At 40.7% G+C, this 20,677-nt stretch overlaps 1 protein-coding gene across 8 annotated transcripts in view; it reads left to right on the top strand.

The window, feature by feature from the left end:
* FMN1 (formin 1) overlaps positions 1 to 20,677 on the top strand; it is a 425,066-nt gene that overhangs the window by 392,123 nt on the left and 12,266 nt on the right. The window lies entirely within an intron of this gene.

Here is a 20,677-nt window from a genome sequence, read left to right as displayed (position 1 = left end):
TCCAAAGCAGACCCCAGGCTCTGAGCTGTCAGCACAGAGCCTGACACAGGGCTCAAACTCATGAGCTGTGAGATCATGACCTGAGCCGAAGTCGGATGCTTAACCAACTGAACCACCCAGGAGCCCCATATAGGACCTCTTCTTATGAAATGTTTCACTACTTAAGATATCCTAAGACTACTCCCCATACATGCGCACATAGAGGCTACAAACTACTACCACCCACAAAATAAGCTATGAATTTGCAAAAGATAAAGAAGTCTCAGAGGATTCATGACTCCAGGAATATAAAATCTTGGCAAATAATTCACCCTGAGCCAAAACAGACTTTAAAAGTGCCATTTAAAAAACAAAACAAAACAAAACCATAATCAGTAAGTAATGAGTGAATAAGGAGTTTGGTGAATTTTATGAAAAATGCAAATAAGAAATTTCATTACACGTATAGCTATAATTTACACTAGGGGGGAATGGATGGTTAGTTCCGCTAAATACCAACAGAGTTTCTGTTTTAAGTATATTACTCGCAGCTATTATTGCTAATTACACAATTGCCATACCGTTGACAGCAGAGAGTTCAGAGCTGTTGTGGGGTTATCCTGAAAGCTGTCCTCACAGCTGCCCCCTGCTCAGGTCACTTTAGGACCAGGAGTTAGAAACAGACCATCACTCAGCCCACAAAGGAGCCATTGATCACAGTGTAGACATTGCAGAAATTCCTCTCTATGATAAAGTTATTCCTGGAAAAAATTCCATAAACTAAAATTTTTACTCATTCTGCTCTCTCACTGACATGCATTTTACAGTCATGTCATTACAGTGCCATGGTCATTACAGTGACTTCAAACAAGTTAACTTTCTCTTCCCTAGTCCTCTGTTGTATGGTCAAATGATTTGTGTACACTTAACTGCTAAGAAGTTTTGTATTTTGAAGGACTCCTTTAATAATACAAATAATCACCCCCTAGTTAATTAGCAAACCTTTGAATTTTTCTAAATCACATTTGAAGACAGTTCTGTACAAATAAACAGTAAGTGTCCCAAAGAGCTGACTTATGAACAGAATTATAATCACAAAGAATAAAGCCTGCTGATTTCCCAAGCAATAAATTTAAAACTACTTCTGCAGAACATTCCATGACTAAGGAGAGGAGATGGTAGACTTGAAAATGGTAACAAGTTCAGGATCACTGCTTTGAGAAAAACCTAGAACATCTCTTTTGACCCTTTGTCCTCTGGAAACTGTCATTCCATCTCTTTCCCTTCTAGCTTCTCACAAGAAGAGTTTATGTTCATTTTTGTCTTTTTTCATTGGCACACACTCCTTCCTGCATCAGTAAGGATAAAGCCTCAGCTGCCATAGCAAAGGCCAAAATAACTACTGCTTAAACAAGAAAAATTTATTTTACTTTTGCATAAAAATCTGTGAACGTGATCACTCATCCTCCATCTCCTTCGATAGCTCCTCCTTTTCTTCTGTTGCCTAAGAGTGAACCTTTCCTGGGGCGCCTGGGTGGCTCAGTCGCTTGAGCGTCCCACTTCAGCTCAGGTCATGATCTCGCTGTTCGTGGGTTTGAGCCCCCTGTCGGGCTCTGTGCTGACAGCTCAGAGCCTGGAGCCTGCTTCCAATTCTGTGTCTCCCTCTCTCTCTGCCCCTGCCCTGCTCTGCTCACACCCTGTCTCTCTCTCAAGAATAAATATTTTTAAAAAAAAGTTTTTTTAAAAAAAGAGTGAACCTTTCCCAAGGTCCACATGTCAGTGTTCCTCTTTTCTGCTGTATACCTCCTCCCTAGCTAGTCCCAACTATTTTCGTAGCTTCCCCTACCAACTCTTTCTCAAACCCCTCCCAGGTCTTCCTTCCCACAACCAAACTCTTGGTTCCAAGTCTTAGACCCACATCTCCTACTGCACACTAAACATTACCACAGCATGCCCAACCTCCGTCTGTAATTCAGTAAGACCCCATTGGAACGTATCCCATGTCACCTGAGACTGGCCCTTCTCGGCTACCCAATCTGTCATCTGCATCAGTATCCTCTTCCTAGCAGCCAAAGGCAGGCTGAAAGCTGGAATCATCCTTAATTCCACAAGATTCATTTTCCTACCTTTTGCTCACTTCTTGGTTCTACCTCCTCAATGGTTATTCTTTTATACCTTGTTTTCACAGTAGTACTGCTCTCTTCAGGACCTCATCTCTCACCTGGGTTATTGTAACATCCTTCTGTTCTGTCTACTTACAGGTTTTCTATTTCCTCTCTAATGTCCCTTAATATTGTATCTAGTTCTCTTTCTAAAACAGAAGTTAGATTACATCTATTTCTTTAAATGTGTTCTGTGGTTTTCAGTTACGTCAAAGGGAAGAGAATTGGCCGCGGATGGCGTATATATTCATTAACTCATTGTGTCCTTACAACAGCCCTGGGAAAAAGGTGTATTGCTATTTCATACAGAAGCACAGAAGAGAGTAAAGAACTGCTAGCATCACAGTGTCACTAGTAAGCAACAGAATGAGGATAAAACATAGAGGTCTTATTTGACACTAGAGCTCTTTCAAGTATTCCATATTCTCTCCCGAATTAGAGCGTGGGCCTCCAACAACTTGCCCTTAACTCACTTTCCAACCTCATTTCCTCTAGCCTCATCTCACATGTACCTACCACGATGACTCATTGTTTCTCACACCTGCACTCTTGCCTTGTGTTCTCATTAGGTAATTTCTTTACATTGTATTGTCCTGGGTTTCTTGCTGGTCAAAATGTAGTCATTTATTAAGGACTACCTCCAAAACCAGCTTCTCTAGAAATTTTCTGACATGTCCTTAAGTAGAAGAACTACCTCTTCCTCTGGTCTCTGACCACGTTTTGTTTTGTTTGTTTTGTTTTGTTTTGTTTTGTTTTGTTTTGTTTTGAACATCCTTTAGGACTTAATTCATCCCAGCTTGTTATTTGAGTAGTTTATGTGTCTTTTCCCACTTCTAGGACATGAACCCATTCCTTGTATATATTCTATGGTGCATTCTCCAGCACAGAGCCTAAAAATTGTTTTTTGACATAGAAGGGACTTCACAGCATAGTGCAACATGATAGTGGACATTGAAGATCTGGTGTGACTTATGAGTTTGGGGGAAGAAATGATCCCAAAGAAACGTGGAGGTTGGGAGGACTTTAGGAAGATACGTAGCTATAAACAGGACCACAACGAGCAGAAAACTGTAGACAGAATTCAGAAGCTAGTAGGAGAATATTGGAGATCAGCTGCTCCTAAATCTGATGGTCTTTCAAATCACCTGGAGAGCTTCGTAAAAAAGTGAATAGATCTATTGCATCAGAGTCCCAGTGTGAGGGGTGGAGCCCAGGAATCTGCAGTTTTAGGAAGCTCCCCACAGAGAGGGCAGAGCAGGAGCACATTTTGTGGTTGCCTCAATTAATGCCTTGGCTTCACCCATCCCTTGCTTAAATATCTCAGGTGAGCTTTGGAAGTGGGAGAGAGAGGGTCTGTTCCCTTACTATGTTCTACATTCACTTTTACTACGTTCAGCCAAGTTTAGGAACAAGTTTAGGATCACCAAGTTTAGGTGATCATGAAGGTATATTCCAACCCTGATATCCCATGATTGTAGATAGGAAAGGGCTGGGTATTGACAGAACAGATGAAATTAAGCCGCTTAGGGAGGAAAGGGGTAAGGACATTCTGGGAATCACATGGCAAAGGCTTGGACTTGGGAGGTTCAGTGCCCATTTTGGAGGAATCACACAGCATGATTTCTGGGGCTAGCCCAAGTGCCATCTTTTCTGTGTTTCCTTTTCTTAGTACTCAGTCCACATGTCTCTCATGTATGTGCATTTTGCATTCCCATAATACAGATTTGTAGCATGTAATCAGCCTGATTTAAACACATACTTTTATTTTTTTATTTTTATTTTTTGTTTTTAATGAAATATTTTATTTTGTGACAATTGTTAGCTTACATTCAGGGTAAAAAGTAATACAGACCTATCCCATGTACTGTTTATCCAATTCCCTCTCAAAGATAACATCTTACCAAATTATGGTCAAAGATCATAAGCAAGATGCTGACATTTATGTACCTAAGAACGATGTTCCTTTCTCTGCTGTTTCCATCACTAGGATCCCTCATATTACCCTCCATAGCCATGCCCAGTTCCTTCCCACCCTCACTATACTCTAATCTGGCAACCACTAATATTTTCTCCATTTCTAAATCTTATTTCAAAAATCATATAAATTGAATCATACAGCATGTAACCTTTTGATATTTCTATTTTCCCTCAGCATGATTCTCTGGGGATTCATCTAGATGGTTGTATATATCAATAATTTATTCCTTTTATATTGCTGAGTAGTATTCCACAATGTGGATATGCCATGGTTTTTTAACCATTCATCCACTAAAGGAAAACTGGGTTGTATCCAGGTTTTGACTATTATAAACAAAGCTGTTATAAACATTTGTGTATGGGCTTTTGAATGAACTTAGTCTTTTATTTTATTTTTTATTTTTTAAAATTTACATCCAAATTAGCATATAGTGAAACAATGATTTCAGGAGTAGATTCCTTAATGCCCCTTACCCATTTAGCCCATCCCCCCTCTCACAACCCCTCCAGTAACCCTCAGTTTGTTCTCCATATTTATGAGTCTCTTCTGTTTTGTCTCCCTCCCTGTTTTTATATTATTTTTGTTTCCCTTCCCTTATGTTCTTCTGTTTTGTCTCTGAAAGTCCTCATATGAGTGAAGTCGTATGATTTTTGTCTTTCTCTAATTTCATTTAGCATAATACCCTCCAGTTCCATCCATGTAGTTGCAAAAACACATACTTTTAAAAATACCTATTATGTCTTAAGTGCTGTACAAGTTATGAGACCCCGTTCTGGAAGGATTTAATCTACTGATCACATTTTGCCTCTTTCCTGAAGTTTTCCCCAATCTCTGTAAGCATTTTCCTCCAAACCTCTAGAGGGTTACTGCCCCTTCAATTTTGGCATTAGTGATTTCTTTTTCATTCTTTCAGTTATAGACATTTTCTCCCATAAGAAAATAGTAAGCCCTACAAGATAAGGACAACGGCATATACTTCTTTGTTTTCTCTCTAGCACCTTATGTATTTCCTTATACATAGTAGGCGCTCAATTAATATTTGTTCAACAAATAAAAGATCTCTGTGCTTTCTTTGCCATGTTGCAATTGATTAGAGAATTTGCTGTCTGCTATTGATAGATGAGATGTCTTATTTATTTGGGTTTTTGTAATAGAATTCCCCAAATATACCCCATGTGGGTTGCTTTTGCCCTAGCATCTAAAATCTGAATAGCTTTCTTTTTTTTTTTTTTAATTTTTTTTCAACATTTTTTATTTATTTTTGGGACAGAGAGAGACAGAGCATGAACGGGGGAGGGGCAGAGAGAGAGGGAGACACAGAATCGGAAACAGGCTCCAGGCTCCGAGCCATCAGCCCAGAGCCTGACGCGGGGCTCGAACTCACGGACCGCGAGATCGTGACCTGGCTGAAGTCGGACGCTTAACCGACTGCGCCACCCAGGCGCCCCACTGAATAGCTTTCTTAAAGAAGATAGACATGTTCTGAACAAGAAAGATTAGTTAATGGGGTAAAACAATCACCTTCTCTGTTCTTGACTATATTACTTTCAATTTATCTTAAAAAAAAAAAAAAAAAACAACTAGAAAAAACAAGGAAGTGAAGATCCTTGGGATTCATGGTTGTGCCAAGCCTCCAACCTTTTTGGAGCTCAAATAAGGACCTTAGAGAGCATCTGTCCACACTCTATTTCCTTGGTTTGGCAGACAGCAATGGAAACCCACAGTAAGTCTCCTTCATTCAGCTAGAATATATCTAAATTGCTTATCTGTGGGACTCCTGACAGCTCTTGCCTTGGGCATAGAATAGATGAAATAGGGGTCTGCCTGGATAGCACGATTTGAGGGGCGCCAGAAAGGCTAGCTGCTCCACACAGTCTCCCCTGATTCCTCCCCCTTTTTATTTCAGTCCTCTGTGCAAACAGGCTCTGATCAGTTCTAGTTTTTGGTGAGTCTTGGTAGGTGGTACAGGTTCCAAAACCAAAAGGGGGGGGGGGGGTGTCTACAAGCACATGCATGTCTTCATTATCAGGATTGGAAAGGTCTTCCAAAGACTAACAGTGTGTTGCAATTAAAGTTGCAGATTTATTACACAGGGCCAGCTTTGGTTTGCAAGCTGTCTCCCAGATGCCCCTCCCTGAACGAGGAAACACAGTGCTGTTACCTTTCACTCTGCACCTACATTGCCAGGCGGCTTGGGGTGCTTCGTCTACCAAGTGCAGAGTGATTGGCTTTAACTGCTGGTGCATTCCAGGGCAAGTCCAGGGACCCCTCCACTTCCACTCCCCTGTGGCCTGGGGGAGAAGCTCTGGAAACGGAAGCAGGCTTTGTTCTGCAATTAATCATTTGAAGTCAAAGTCTGTTTGGGTACTACAAGTGATAGCCCACAAACACTATGAAGTGGCTGATTGTGTAGCTGGTGAAATTCCATCTCTGAGAGGACTTCCTTCATTGTAAATAGAAAAATATCTTGGGAATGAGGTAGGGAAAATTGTCAAGCTTAGGAAGAAGTGATGGGCTCTTTTATCCTAGAATAACTTTAAGACTAGATTCTGGTGTGTAAGGAACTAAATCTTTTAAGTCAAAGACCTGTTATTACTTTCCTGCTGGTCTTGTCTTACCATGGCTGCTAGGAGACTGATCTGGGGAGCCTGGGGTGGAGGGGTAGTCAAGTGAATGGTCAGACTCCAAAAGAGAGAATGAGCTTAGAAAAGTGTGTGTCTGTCCAAATATATAGCCCTTTCGGCCTGCCTGAGATAAATGATTTTAGGGTTACCCATTATTTCATACTGACTATGCTTCTCTTCTCTGAGTTTTATTTTCTTGCCCTTTGGAAACATATACTAGCCAATGATGTTTTCATCAGCTGCTGCAGTGAGGAAGAAATTTCCCTTTACGTTGAGGAGTTAATGAGTTTGGTCTTTGCATTGTTTGTGTTTTACTTCAAGAGTGAAGAGTGACTTTACTTATTTCATTGGCTTTCATAAATATTGTCGCCCGTGATAGTTCTACCAAGAATTCAATAATACCTAGTGAGTTAGTATCGTCAAAGTGGATAGAAATGAGGGAGGTTCCCACAGCCCCTGCCTGGTCTCCATGATTGTACTTACTTATTTAGAACCAAAGCTGGACATTAGCCCCCTTATGGTTGTTGAGAAACAGCATGAGGACAGTACCTTTTAGAGACTTGAGGAATATCAGAATATCAAAAGACCTGCACAAATTCCACAGAATGCACAGAGCCTGACTTCTAATGCCTAGTCTATTGGGCACTGACTGGAAGGCTAGCCTGGCATAGCTATGTCCTTCTAAAAGCACAACATTAAAAAACACCTCTGTGATGTTAATGCTGTCTATGATGCAAGTAATCCTAATGAGGAAAATAACAAGATGTTTCCCTCAACCTTCTCCATCCAAAGTTCCAGAAATCATGTGGTATTGAGCTTTCTTAAGCAATAAAACCACTTTCACATCTCCACAAAGACTGTGCATTTCCTTGTTCCTTGGCCTGACACTGCTTTGTTCAAGGCTGCATGGAGATCATGGCACAGGAGTGAATGAATATCCAGTTGGCATTTCATGTTTGTAGCTTCTTATTCGCTTTCCCTGACTTTTTCTCTTAAAGGGAGACCATAAAAATATAATCATTTGCTTATAGAAGAAGCTGTTCCTAACTATGATTGGTAAAGCCAACCCACACTGGGTAGCCAGACTGGCAAGTTATGTATTTTAAAATTGTGATCTTCAGTAGGTGCCAACACCTCCCTTCTCTGTCCAACAAGAACTTTATCCACCATTCAGAGGGCCCTAGGTGGAAACTAACTAGGCCATTGACAAAGGCATGTTTTTCTCCTGTTCCTTTGTTGATCATGTTCTTCCATGGAGTTCTCATACTTGTTAGAAAGATTCTGGTTCACGTGGCCTTAAATTTTCAGATAAGTCTAGTGACATAGTGGTTTGTACCTTCAGCTTTTATAATCCTGCTTTTTAGGGACCTTGAGTATTCCCTATGCCATGCTGACTTACAGGACCATTTCTGTTTTCATTGGTGCACAGAGCCTGCCTTGTTCCCTCTCTGGACTATTTTGACCTTCTGTCTTTAGTGATGAGTGATATTAAAGTCTTCCTTAAACAGGTTCACATTACAGCTGGTCAGATTTCATGCTTTTACCAAACATGACTTTCAAGAACTGTGTTCCCTGCAATGCCTCCCTTTTCTTTGCCGCTATCCACCAGTGTTTCTGACACCATTGACTTTGAATATCTTCAGTGAAGGTGTATGCGTAGTCTGGGTCAGGCAGTGACTGTTGTTTTAGGTCACACAGTACTGGATGGGTAACAGAGATTCCTCTTTGAAGCTAGTGGCACTACAGGCAAAAACTCCTTCCGTATTCCTGAAGTCACTCCCTTGGTCCTATTATCTACATTACAAAAGAGAGTGACTATTAACAAATCTAACCCTGGTAATATCACTAGATTATATATTTTCCACTTTCTGAAATGAATTGGTCACTGTCATTTAAGAGAACTTCTAACAAATATCCACCAATAGGTGTTTAAAACAGGATGATATTTTGTGGGGACCACTTACCCTTTTGTTTTCATTTTTAAAAAGACTTTGTATTTTGAGCGCAGTTTTAGATTTACAGCAAAATTGAGAGAGAGAGGTACGGAGATTTTCCATATACCCTTGGTCCCTACCCAGGCATAGCCACCCCCATTATCAGCACTCTTCACCAGAGAGTCCATTTGTTATGACTGATGAACCTATACAGACAATTATAATCACCCAAAGTCCATTGTTTACCTTAGGGATCACTGTTGGTGTACTTTCTAAGGGTTTGGATAAATATATAATGACATAGATCCATCATAATAATATTATACAGATATTTTGACTGCCCTAAAAATCCTCTGTGGTCTTTTCATCCTTCCCCCCCACCCCAACCCCTAGCAATCTCCATAGTTTTGATTTTCCAGACCATTTACTCATTTTTTTTTAATTTTAATTAAATCCAACTTAGTTAACAAATAGTGTAGTATTGATTTCAGGAGTAGAATTTAGCAATTCATCACTTGTGTATAATTCTCATCCCAACAAGTGCCCTCCTTAATGCCCATCACTGATTTAACCCATCCACCACCCAACACCTCTCCAGCAACCCTCCGTTTCTTCTCTGTATTTAAGAGTCTCTTGTGGTTTGCCTTTCTCTCTGTTTTTATCTTATTTTTCCTTCCCTTCCCCTCCCCTATATTCATCTGTTTGGTATCTTAAATTCCACCTTTGAGTGAAATCATGATATTTATCTTTCTCTTACTGACTTATTTCACTTAACATAATACATTCTAGTTCTATCCATGTTGTTGCAAATGGCAAGATTTCATTCTTTTGATCACCAAGTAATATTCCATTGTGTGTGTGTGTGTGTGTGTGTGTAGTGAATTTTTAATGTTTATATATTTTTGAGAAGTGTGTGTGTGTGTGTATCCTAGACTCATACTTATTATTCAAAAGTTGTTTTTGAACAACTTGACAGTCTTGTTACAATTCAGTTATTTGAAATGATAAAGAAAGGAAAAGGGAAAGAGCAGTTGATGAAAACAGAACAAAACAAAAAACATTAATTGCAGTCACAGAAGTAAGCTTAGAGGAGTGTTAGGTAGGATGGAATCAGATGGATCCATTTCATTTTTGTTCTGGGTTTATTAAAAGCAAAGAAAGCCAGTAGAAATTGGAGAGTAGAATAGAACTGAAATCAGGAAGATCAAGCAAAATTCCAAGCAAGACTATAAAAAAAAAAAAAAAGGACCATGATGAAATGTGAGGTAACTCTTGCCTTTATGAGAAGTCAGTGGGTACTCCAGTGGGCTCTTATTTTTCCCACATTTTAGCCCACCTGGATCTTTCTCCACAGTTCTTACCTGTGAGTCTTTGCCAGATACTGTTGATCTCACAACCTTAGAACATAACTAGAAAGTAGCAAGCAGAGGTGAGTGGTAAACTGGCCATGTTTTGATTTTTAAAGATTTGCTGTTTTATCAGAGCCCCAAACCTGGAAACCGGTGGCAATGGCTATCAGAAAAATCATCCTTTAAATTTTTTTTTAATGCTTATTTGAGAGAGAGAGAGAGAGAGAGAGAGAGAGATTGAGAGAGAGAGAGAAAGAGAGAGAAGGAGGTGGGGAGGGGCAGAGAGAGAGGGAGATACAGAATTCGAAACAGGCTCCAGGCTCTGAGCTATCAGCACAGAGCCCGATGCAGGGCTTGAACTTGTGAACCACGAAATCATGATCTGAACTGAAGTCAGATGCTTAACCAACAAGCCATCCAGGTGTCCCATGTATCATCCTTTTAAAAGGCCTTGTCCTCTTAATCAGTTATCCAGCTCCAAGATATTCCTGGATAGTTCTTTAGGAAGAAGACTTGTGTTGGTTCTCATTCTCCCAGAGAGGAAGGCTGTTTATTTTTTTTTCTCTTTCCCCCAGAGGCTTCAATAGGGTCTCTTGAAGTCCATACACAGGGGTTTTCCAATTTTTTTTAATGGATCTCTTTCTGTTCAGAAGAAAACATACATAAATAAAACAGATAAAGCTTTTCTAGCTGAAGCAGGGTTTGCAGATGTTGGGATCTGGAGGATCCCCTAACTCTTCCTCCTCTCCCTGAGGCACCTTTGCTGAATGCTAAGGCTCTTTGGAGGACAGTTTGAACACACTGCTCTAAAGTATTGGTTTTCCCATAATGACAATCAGTGTATAACAGCCTGAACACTCTACCCCACCTCCTCGATCTCTCACTTAGCTCTTGATTGGTTGGTGTGTTCAATTCCTATGGTCATAAATGAAGGCACTTCTGGTATTGTAAACTTCATGATGATTTCAGTGTGTTCTGTTTTGTATACTATGAACCACCGAAATCCTGGTTGTCAAAAGAATAAAGACATTGTCCTTCAGTCTCCTGAAGTCAGCGGGTTCTGACTTGGTTTGGTTTAGCTGTGGGTATATAAATCAGCCTGTAGAAGACCCAAAGGTATACCCAGTTTTTTTTTTTAATTTTTTTTAATGTTTTTATTTATTTTTGCGACAGAGAGAGACAGAGCATGAGCAGGGGAGGGGCAGAGAGAGAGTGAGACACAGAATCGGAAGCAGGCTCCAGGCTCTGAGCTGTTAGCACAGAGCCCAACACGGGGCTCGAACTCACGGACTGTGAGATCATGACCTGAGCCGAAGTCGGACGCTTAACCGACTGAGCCACCCAGGCGCTCCAGGTATACCCAGTTTTAAGCTCTTCCAGAAAATGAGTTTGTAATAGTGGGGAACCCAAGCCTATGAACAGAAAGGCATGCCATTCTTTGTATTGCAACTCACAACACCACTAGATCTCCAAAGGGTTCAAGAAAAAAGTGTGATTTTGTAGGTTATCCATCCAAGGATGGGAAAAATATTGTTACACTTTTCTACATTCTAAGCAGAAGCAGACTTTCCTCCCCAGATAGTTCTAATATGAAACCAAGGTTGCAGATCACTTCTATAAAGTAAGGACTAAGCAGGAATGTCAGAAAACATGTGTCCTGGCCTCATCTCATATTTGCACCTTTCTTCAGCAGACTTTGGCAGCATTTGAAATTTACCAGGGCCCTCAATAACTCTTTAGAGATTCATTATAATGAGGAAGAAGAAAAGGTAGGGGTTTTAATAGATTTACTGAGGCATTTATGAACTGAGAATAGTCATTTTTGTTCTCTAACTTATTTGTTTTTTCCCCTATATTTCAGATTTTTGGGGGTGGAGGGGATGCTGTGGAACTTTGAAATCAAGTCTAGTTATTTGCCTATGAGAAATCATGAGCAACTAACTATGTGTGATTTTCTAGAGTAAATATTTAGACCACAAACAAAAATAGAACCAACATCTAGGCCAGAACCAAAAACAAGTCCATGCACAATAGAGCCACGGGAGAGACTGAGCATGTAAGTGGCTAGGAGTTAGCTCTTTAAAGCAGAAAGTTCTTACATCCTAGGTGAGAGGAGCAAATTCCAGACTCAGGAAAAGCTGCATTAACCTCACTGAGCCTCAGTCTTCTTTTGGGCAATGTCGTGTGGATACTTTTAGGAATCCTGGAATGTGTACATAAGTTGACATGTATAAATATTTAGCACATTTGGGTGGCCTTAAATGCCCTTTCTTTTTGCTTATTCAGGACTCAGTCAGCTAATCAGTAACTAGAACTAGATTTTTAAATGTTTTTACTCCCCACCCCAGGGATAAATGGAAAAGCTAATTATTCTACAACTCTGGGTATTTACTAAACATTTAGACTTGATTAAAGTGGGAGGGGGGAACTACCAATCAAATCATTCATTTGCCACTTAGGTATTTGCTAACAGCTCCCTTGTGCATGGGAGACCGCTTGATGTAGGAATAGGGAGGAGACCCAGAAATGCACAAGGCATGATCATTGTCCTCAAGTGGTTCCCGTGGTTTAAGGGAAATCAGACACCTATACAGTCCTAAAATGAAAAGTCCTTAAGTGCCTGAAGAGAGGCGCAAAGTGCTCTTTCACTTGGGAAAAGAGTAATTACTTCTGGCTAGGAGAGGTGAAGGAAGCTTTCATGACTTTGGCACTTAAGCTGAGAGCAGAATGGGAAGAATTTGAACTTATGGAAATGAGTAAGAAAGTCATCGAGGGAACAGTAAGAGCAACCTGCAAGGCGAGAAAAGCCATGATGCAAAGAGCAGTGAATAGATTGGCTGGGACAGGGAGTGAGGGGGAAGGAAAGGGTATTTGATAAGCAATCATATACAATGCGTTCTACACTGTTCACAGCAGTGGTGTTAAGTGTGGTATTATCCCTGCTTTTACAGATGAGGAAATTGAGGCTCAGAGGGTTAAGTGATTTGTCCAAGGACAGTATAAAACCAGATCCATGTCTGAAAATGTAAGATGGACAAGTAAACTAAGTTTAGAACAGAGCGACCCTTGATTGCCATAATGGGGAATTTGAATCCTATACTGTAGTTCAGCGTTCAGCAAACATAGCTATGGCCCATGGGCCAGATTTGGCCCACTACAAGTTTTTATAAATAAAGGTTGTTAGAACACAGCATTTGCACTGCTGTTCGTTCATGTATTGTTTTAATGGTTCTTTTCACACTACAACAGCAGAGTTGAACAGTCGCAGAAATCATATGGCAAAAAGCAGAGAGGGAATGGGAAGATGAGCAAAGTGAGTAAACGGGAGTGGGAGATACAGGCTTCCAGTTACGAAGTGAGTAAGTCACTGGAATAAAAGGCACAACATAAGGAATATAGTCAGTGCTTTGTGATAGCATCGTATGGTAACAGATAGTAGCTGTACTTGGGGAGAGCATAATATAATGTATAGAGATGTTGAAGCACTGTGTTGTACACATGAAATTAATGTAACATCATGTGTGAACTAAAATAAAAAACGAGAATACTTTGGAGCGCCTGGCTGGTTTCGGCTCAGTTCATGATCTCGTGATTCATGGGACTGAGACCCATGCTAGGCTCTGTGCTGACAGCTTGGGATATTCTCTCTCTCTCTCTCTCTCTCTCTCCCCCCCCTCTCTCCCTCCCCCCCCCTCTCCCCCTCACTCCCTCCCTCCCTCCCTCCTCCCTCCCTCTCTCCCTCCCTCTCTCCCTCCCTCTCTCCCTCCCCCTCTCCCTCCCCCTCTCCCTCCCCCTCTCCCTCCCCCTCTCCCTCCCCCTCTCCCTCCCCCTCTCCCTCCCCCTCTCCCTCTCTCCCGCTCTCCCCGTGCCCTGCTCTCTCTCTCTTTTTCTCTCTCTCTCAAAATAATTAAACTTAAAAAAATGAAAATACCTAGAAAAAATTAGAGAAACTCAATATAAATTCCCTTTCACAATCTGAGGCACTGATCTTTTGATTATCTTTCAGCTGTTGTAAAAGGATCTAACACTCTGCATTCTTTTCCACTTTATAGATCAGCCTTAAAATGGAATAGACTATACTTTAAAAATTTTTTTTTCTAATGTTTATTTTTGAGAGAGAGAGACAGAGCATGAGCTGGGGAGGGACAGAGAGAGAAGGAGACACAATCTGAAGCAGGCGCCAGGCTCTGAGTGGTCAATACAGACCCCAACACAGGGCTCGAACTCACAAACCATTAGATCATGACCTGAGCTGAAACCAGATACCCAACCAACTGAACCACCCAGGTGCCCTTGGATGGACTATACTTTTAAGATAACGTACCTCAGCGTGCCTGGGTGGCTCAGTGGGTTAAGTGTCCAACTTCGGCTCAAGCCATGCTCTTGCGGTTTGTGGGTTCGAGCCCCATGTTGGGCTCTGTGTTGATAGCCCAGAACCTGGAGCCTGGTTCAGATTTGGTGTTTACCTCTCTCTCTGCCCCTCCCCCACTCATGCTCTGTCTCTGTCTCTCTCTCTCTCAAAAATAAACAATAAAAAAATGTTTTTAAAAAGACAACATACTCTTAAAATCAACAACTTGATTTTATATATCTTAAATATATAGCTTATCTAGCCTAAATGATCTATATTGGAATTGTCTGGGATATAGCTATGATTCAGATATTAAAGAAAAATAACTTGTCCTACAAAAAAAAATTAAAATATTTATTCTCTGGCCATTGCAGAAAACCTTTGCTAACCCTGGCTATAGTTGATTGAGAGTCACTAAAAGGTTTCAAGAAGGGAAGTGACATTCTCAGAGTTCTGCATTACCAATTGAGACTGCACTCATCAGTAGGATGGAGTGGGGGAAGAAGATCAATTAGAAGGCTGGTTCAGTAGTCTGGGATCTCATCCCTTGACTCCCTGACTTGTCACACTAGCCTTCCAGCAAGTCTCCCAACCAAAACGTTGAGGCTTAGAGAGTTCAGGCGGGCAGCAACAATGAGTGAAGTGCACTGAGTGTAAGAAAGTCATCTGTGCAGACAAGCTGGTAGATGGCACCGCCTGACCACCTCAGGACTGCCATACGCCAGCAAGTGACAGGAAGCGCCACACACTGAGAGGCTGAGGTGCAGAGATGCCACTCTTTGTTGCTGTGCCTTCCAGTTGTGTAAGAGAGGTCAGAACGCTGACTTCTTATGTGAAGTCTCTGCATTTAAGAATGTTAGCAACTGAATTCAAAGTTACTTAAACCTCCTGTGGCTGATGAAAACTGAATCTCAGTTTATTTAAACCCTCTGAAGTTGATCACACCGCAAGACCTCTGCTTTTCAGTCTCTTCCCACGTGATTTCTAAAACCCTGATTCTGTGTCAGTTTCCTATGAGAAAGTCTGAGTGGTCTAGACAGAAGGCCAAACCAGTCATGGCATTCCTTAAGTCAGAGCCTAATCCAGACCAAGACCCTAACTCTCTTCAATTCTATAAAGGCTGAAAGAGGTGCAGAATCTGCAGGAGAAAAGTTTGAAGCTAGCAAAGATTAGTTCATGAGATTTCTGGAAAGAAATCATCTCCATAACTTAAAAGTATGAGGTGAAGCAGCAAGGGCTGATGTGGAAGCTATAGCAAGTTATCTAGAAGAGCTAGCTGAGATCATTAATGAAGGTGGCTATGCTAAACCACAAGTTTTGAATGTAGACAACAATCTTCTGTTGGAAAAAAAGATGCCATCTAGAACTTTCATAGCTTGAGAAGAAAAGTCAGTACCTGGCTTCAAAGCAGAAACTGACTCTCTTGTTGGGGGCTTATGCAGTTGGTGACTCTAAGTTGAGGGCGATGTTCACTTACCATTCTGAACATCCTAGGACCCTTAAGAACTGTGCCATATCTGCTCTACCTGTGCTCTATAAATGGAACAACAAAGCCTGGATGATAGCACATCTTTTAACAAAATGGTTTGCTGAATATTTTAAGCCTGCCTTTGAGACGTACTGCTTAGAAAAAAAGATTCCTTTCAAAATATGACTGTTCGTTGACAATTCACACGGTCACTCGAGCTCTGATGGAGATGTACACTGAGATGAATGTTGTTTTCATACCTGCTAACACAACATCCATTCTGCAGCCCATGGATGAAGGAGTCATTTCAACTTCCAAGTTTTATTATTTAAGAAATATATGTTATAAGTCTTTAGCTGTCATAGATTGCTGAGGGATCTGGAGAAAGTATACTGAAAACTTTCTGGAAGGTATTCATTATCTAGATGTCATTAAGAACATTCATGATTCATGGGAAGAAGTCAAAATATCAACATGAACAGGAGTTTGGAAGAAGTTGATTCCTGCCCTCATGGATGACTTTGAGGATTCAAGACTTCAGTGGAGGAAGCTGCTGAAAATTTGGTGGAAATAACAAGAGAACTAGAACTTAAAGTGGAGCCTGATGATGTGACTGAATGGCTGCAATCTCATGATAGAGTTTTAATACATGAGGAGTTGCTTCTTTTGGATGAGCAAAGAAAGTGTTTTTTTGAGATGGAATCTACTTTTGAAAAAAATCATGTGAAGATTGTTGAAATGACAGCTAAGGATTTAGAAAATTATGTAACCTTAGTTGATAAAATGACAGCAAGGCTCGAGAGGATTTGATTCAACTTTGGAAGAAGTTCTACTGTGGGTAAAATGCTATCAAACAGCATTGCATGCTACAGAGAAGCCATCCATGAAAAGAAGAGTCAGTTGATGTAGCAGACTTCATTGTTGTCTTATTTTAAAAAATTGCCACAGCCACCCAACCCTCAGCAATTACTACCTTAGTCAGTGGCCATCAACCTTGAAGCAAGACCCTCCACCAGCAAAAAGATTACAGCTCACTGAAAGCTCAGATGGTTAGCATGTTTTAGCAATAAAGTATTATTTAATTAAGGTATGTACATTTTTTAGACGTAATGTTATCCCTCAATAGACTGAAGTATAGTGTAAACGTAACTTTAATTTTCATTGTGAAGCCAAAAAATTCATGTGACTCTCTTTATTGCAACATTTGCTTATTACAGTGGTGTTGAACAAAACCTGCAGGATCTCCAAGGTATGCCTGTAGCTTCTCTTATTTTATTTGGTTGAGAAATTTTTGCCATACCTACACCAAAGTTGAGCTTCTAGATAGGACTTTTGGAATCTGTGTTCAGATCTGAAAAATTAGAGTGAATTCTTTGGTTTGCTTTCAGGACACATCTTAATGATATTCCTGTGAGATAATACTTTGTGAATAACACCACCTACTTCACGTGTAGTCAGAAACTGTTGCCATGCATTCTTAAGAAGTTCCTTTACCTCTATGCTGGGAGATTCCATAATGGCTATCCTTTATTGACCATTTTCTCTATACCTGGTATACTGTTTTGCATATATTCATTTAATCTTCACAATAATAAGATGTGGTTGATTTTAATCTCAATTTTATAGATAAAGAAACTGAAACTGAAATTTAGAAAAATCGATTAACTTGTTCTAAGTCTTCTAATAACTGCCAGAGTTAGAATTGGAATCAAGTCTAGCTGATGCTGAAGCTCCTTGCACTAAGCTGTGTCTTCTCCCAATCCTTTGTGACTTTCAAGAATCCCCTTTGAAAAGGAGATGATAAAATGGAAGGCGACTGTTTGGAGAAGAGCAGGGTAGAATCACTGAGATCAGAGTTGTCCTGGGAAGTCCAGGGTGTATGTGACTGCCTGTAGTCTACAGAGCAGCCACTGACCAGTAGTAAAAGGTTTGCAGTGGGGAAAGAACCTTAGGTTGGCTCCTCTCCTTCCTGCCTCCACACCCCCAACCGCTACCATTGCCCCGACATCCAGAGACCATGGAGAGAGGCTCCAAGGGATCTGGGCATTGGGGAAGGGCATTGCTAAGCAGGAGCATGGTAGAAGCCCAACTTTGAAGCAAGAGAACAGAATTCTCAACGGGAAAATGAACTACTAAAGCAAAAGATGACCCCCAAAAGCTCCCTAGAAGGTAGGGGGCATGGAGGGAAATAGTAACTCCAAACCATTTCATTGAAACAGTCACTGATGGGTGTGCTTTTTGAAAGCACATCTTTCTGGAGAGAAGCCAAGAAGAAAAGATTCTGCAAACTGGGACCTCATTACAGCACCATCATCTTGGTTTGCAAATGCCCTACTAGTAGGAGTCTCCAATGCAGTCTGACCTGGATTTGATCCTTTCAGCGCATTCTCTTCTTGTGCGGGTACAGTCTTAGTTACTGCTGCAAACACAAATGTTTAGTGCGTGGTGTGGCGTATACACTCAGACCTATGTCAGCGTTGAGAAGCGCCCATTCCTGGGCAGCTCTGAAGATATATTTCTTAGGCTATATAAATCACGACTCATCTTTGTCTCATTTTTATTTCTTTTCTGATGCTCAGGTCAGCATGTTGAATTCATCGTAACTAACTTGTGCATGTGGGCAGAGAGATTGGATTACTAACCATGTGTTTTAAGTAAATTGTGTAAAATTAGCTAAGTAAAGAAGTAAGGCACTCAACTATTTCTTTGATATTAAGCAAGTATGTGAGTAATATTAAGCAAAAGATTTTTATTGGAGGCCCTAAAGAAAAAGCACATTCAATTTTTTTGATGTTTGTGTTGCTGGATCTTTACTTAATCTTTAAAAAATATTTTTGAAAAAATTTTGAAAATAAAGAAACATACAAAAGACAACACACCCATATTCCCACCACGTGGAAGTAGCTATTAACATTTTGCCACATATTCAATATTTTGTAATTTAAAAAATGAAGCATTACAGATAAAAGTGAAATTTTATTTGACATGTTACCTCCCAATGCCGTTCTCGTCTTCCATGTTACTAGTGATAAACTCTATCATGAAACCAGTGAGTGGCTTTCCAGTCTCTGTATACATACAGGCAGATGTTTGTATGTATGTTTATACACACATGCAGGCATCTATGAACAATATGGTTTTGCGGGTACTGTTTACATATGTGCACAGTGTAGCAGACTGCATGCTTGGTAACAACAGTAGGAAACCTATAGTGAGTGATTATGCTGTGCCTGGAGCTGCGCAAGAGAGAGTCTCCATCCTTTCAATGACTCTTTGCAGAAGCACTGTTATTGTTATCCTCCTTTTAGAAAATGAAGGTGCACAGAGAGGTTACTTGCCCAGGGTCACACAGCTGATTAATGGTGGGGCTAAGAATTAGTCCCACCATCACGGTCTGGAGCCCGAGCCCTTGACCATCATGCTAGATGGCCTCTTCGCTGTATCACTCTGCAGAACTCTTCACTCTCTCAATATCATGTTTTGGGTATCTGTAATTGTTGATTTTGTAAATCTGGTTTATTCCTTTTCACAGTTGTACCATACTCCGTTAAGTGAGTATAGTATATAAGCAGCATTGCATGGGGGTCAGGACCTGTAAAATAGGAATAGTGAAAATACCTACCTCACAAGGCTGGGTGAGAAGTAAATGGTTTAATTCAAATAAAGCAGGTAGAGTAGTACGTGGTACCGAGCAAGCATCCAATAAATGTTAGCTGCTATTACTTGCTATTATCATCTATCCATTATTCTAATGAACATAATCACTAGGTTGTTTCCGGTTTTTCATTATTGCATATATTGCTCCAGAGAAAGCCCCGTGTCTGTATACGAAGGTTTCATTTGGTTATCTCCCTAGAAGAGGAATTGATGACTCGTAGGGAGTGCATGTTCTCAGTTAAACCTGGTATTGCCAGAGCCAGCTATACTTATCTCCACTCCTCCCTAAATGCACTGTGCAGAGGTTCCCTTTTCCCCACAGCCTCAGTAAGAGTTGACATTATCTGACTGCTGGATGTGCAAATTTGATGACATAATTCATATACTATGAAGTCCACCCTTGTTAAAGTGTGCAATTCAGTAGTTTTTGGTATCTTCACCAGTATGTGCATCCATCACAGCTACCTAATTCTAAGAGAAACCCCTTAACCCATTAGCAGTCATCCCCACTGTCCCCCATGCCGACTCCTACTTGCTCACCTGCTTTCTTTCTCTGTAGATTTGCCTACTCTGGACATTTCCTATAAGTGGAATCGTGTGCTTTGTGGATTGTTGAGGTTCATCCGTGCTGTAGCGTGTATCAGCACTTCACTCTTTTTCACGGCCCAGCAGTACTCCACTGTGTGAACGTACTGCATTTTGTTCGTCTGTTTTGGTTGTTTCTACCCCTGGCCATTATGGATAACATTGCTATAAACATTTATATGAAAATTTTGGTATGAACATATATTTTCCTTGTCTTAGATATACATCCATATTTATATACCCAGCCATGGAATTGCTTGGTCCTTTGGTAACTATGCTTACCATATTGAGAAACTGACAAAGTGGCTGCACCATTTTGCAGTCCCTTCAGCCATGTCTGAGGGCTCCAGTTTCTCCACATCCATACTTCTGACATTTGCTACTTTCTTTTTAATTCTCACCATCCTAGGGGATATGCAAATATCTCATGGTTTTGATTAGCATTGCCCTGATGACTAATGATACTGAGCATGTTTTCATCGGCTTAGTAGCCTCCATATGTCATCTTTGGCCTATTTTTTCATTGGGCAGTTTGCCTTTTTATTGGAGTTCTCCGTGTGTGTGTGTGTGTGTGTCTGTGTCTGTGTGTG

The sequence above is a fragment of the Panthera onca genome, chromosome B3, assembly GCF_046562875.1.
Source record: "Panthera onca isolate mPanOnc1 chromosome B3, mPanOnc1 haplotype 2, whole genome shotgun sequence".
NCBI classification, from domain to species: domain Eukaryota; kingdom Metazoa; phylum Chordata; class Mammalia; order Carnivora; family Felidae; genus Panthera; species Panthera onca.
The sequence above is the reverse complement of the archived record's forward strand: the minus strand, read 5'-3'. Positions and strand labels throughout refer to the sequence as shown.